This window comes from Haplochromis burtoni, unplaced genomic scaffold (genome assembly GCF_018398535.1).
Source record: "Haplochromis burtoni strain Fernald_Lab_line unplaced genomic scaffold, NCSU_Asbu1 Contig_3984, whole genome shotgun sequence".
Lineage (NCBI taxonomy): Eukaryota > Metazoa > Chordata > Actinopteri > Cichliformes > Cichlidae > Haplochromis > Haplochromis burtoni.
Window position 1 is genome coordinate 1 of NW_024586345.1, and position 2,496 is coordinate 2,496.

The 2,496-nt window shown below is 38.7% G+C and overlaps 1 long non-coding RNA gene across 1 annotated transcript; it reads right to left on the reverse strand.

Moving 5' to 3' along the window:
- Positions 1–95: 95 nt before the first annotated feature.
- Positions 96–2,482, reverse strand: LOC102309226. Its single transcript, XR_318179.3, has 3 exons — positions 2,182–2,482; positions 1,957–2,058; positions 96–1,709 (listed from the first exon to the last, which is right to left on the reverse strand). It is a non-coding gene; the product is annotated as an uncharacterized LOC102309226 (long non-coding RNA).
- Positions 2,483–2,496: the final 14 nt, after the last annotated feature.

Below are 2,496 nucleotides of genomic sequence, written 5' to 3' on the forward strand. Positions count from 1 at the left end.
AGGACACCAGGAAAAGTATTGTAGACCTGCACCAGACTGGGAAGAGTGAATCTACAATAGGCAAGCAGCTTGGTGTGAAAAAAATCAACTGTGGGAGCAATCATCAGAAAATGGAAGACATACAAGACCACTGATAATCTCCCTCGATCTGTGATGGTCTGTTGCCAGCCATTACATCACCTAATGCCAAAGCCAAAAGAAATAGATAAATATTCTAACACTAGATGTTGTTATATTATCAAAAATGTGTGATTTAGGAAGTTGAAAGAGCATAATTGAGGAGCTTCATTCCCCCAAACATTTTTGTTTCTGGTGTTAGCTTGATCTGGGTTCATTCTCCAAAGTGCAATTAAAATCATGGTTATGGATAATCATGGCACAAAAAAGACACACACATCAGCGCTGTAACTTATCACCTAAACGTCTGAATTCCAAGTTATATTTGAAGTATTATAGCATGCCTGTGCGGACTAGGTCAGTTCAGTTTTGGCTGAGTAGTTGCAAGGCTAAAATACTGAAAGACAAATGTAATACACATTTCATAACATAATATAATGGGGAAGGATCATAAGGCACATGGGATGAGAGACTATGTAAATAAAAAAGGAAGTAACTAACATTGAGGCCAGGACTAAGACATACAAACCTGACACAACTAAACAGGGAAACTGGACAGACATGGAGATATGACTATAAGACAGAAAAAACAAATATTGCATAACCAAAGCACATAGACTCTGTCACGGCTCGGGCAGCGGCCGTGTGAAGAGTGGAAGGAGGACTCAAATGCAGTACTTACTCAGACGTGAGGGCGATTTATTAACAATACCAAACATAAAGTGGAGATGGCAAAACAGAACTAAGGATAAACTAAACTGGGAGAAACTACACCAAGGAGTAGCAAACCTGACATGAAGGGAGAGCACGCAGGGGATTTCACAGAGTATGAACACAGACGACGTGACGAGGAACAGAGGCAAACACACACTATAAGTACACAGAGAGACACTGGGAAACCACACACAGGTGGGAGACACAGCTGGACCTGATTAACCTGACGAGACAGGGGAACACTAACACCAGGGACCAATAGAGGGAGCACAACCCCAGAACCCAGTATCTAAAATCCCAAAACACAAACCATCCCAAAACAGCCCACGAATAATAATGAAAATAATAACAGTAAAAAACACAAACACAAAATCACTGAGTCATGGACGCAGGACCATGACAGACTCAGCTAGAATACCACCTATGAATATGAACTAGAATATAAAAGAAACTGCGAACAGAGAAAACAATACATAACCAGTGAAAATACTAACCGCTAATATGAAAACAAGAGCCCAGCTTAAACACAAGTGATTCTCAAAACCGAAAAGAAATGTATTCCAGGAAGGAATGTGTTTTTGTACCAGTCATATTTGTCTTGTAAATGTGAATTTACAAGAAACAGGAACGCTCAGTAAACCCTTTTACAAAGACACACAACAGCTCAGACAAGGACTCACTCTGGTTGAACAAACTCTGCAGCCTCTCCAACTCTTTGGTCATTTCAGTGAGGTCAGCTTGCAGCAGGTCTCTCTCCTCAGTTATGGAAGAAATTTGGTCACTCATGGCAGAGACATTTGCATTTTGAAGGTCTCTCTCCTCACTCATTGAGGAAAATTGGTTATTCATAGCAGACAGAAGTTTGCTTGAATCATGATCTAAAACAGACATGTTTTTGAGACTCAGACAACACCAGGCATTTGTTCTTTGACTGCTTCCGACTTCTTCTGATTAATTTTATCCTATAAAACATTTTATCCTAAACTGTTTTACTTGTCTTACTTTGTGTAAACATTACCAAGTTTACCATATTTCATTAGAAAATGGTAAACTATGGGCTATTCAAAAAAGAAAAAGAAAAGCTTGTGATCATTAGAACAGATATCAATAACCAACACAACTTACAGAGGAAACCAAGAGTGACAAGTCCAGCCAACAGGAAGACACTCAGCAGGCTCAGACACAAAATAATAACCAAATACAAACTCCTCTTAGAGCTCCTTCGACCTGAAAAGACAGGAAAAATAAATAAATATATAAAATAAAACAAGGACCCCAACAAAGTGTAAAACAGTAGAGATGTTAAAACACCCATTATCTTTTTTTTTTTTGATCGCGCTTCTTTCTTACCTGTGTGATTTGTTGAATATGTTGGGTAGACACATTTGAGATGTTCAGTATTGACATAAATTTCTTCCATTGCATGAAAGGATGTTGATGTGGTTATGAGAGCTCAGCTCTGCAGCACAGGACATATTAAGTTTGAACGTCTCACTGTGTTTTTTTATGCTCAGAGAAAATCACCTACTTAATATGTGGTTTGTGCAGCTGCTACCACTGAAACTGGATCTGTTCTTGGCCTGTGTATTTATATAGCCATGTGAAAGGATAGAGAAAGCAATCTGCAAAAGAAAAAAAGAGGTTTGAGAGGAACACATATATATA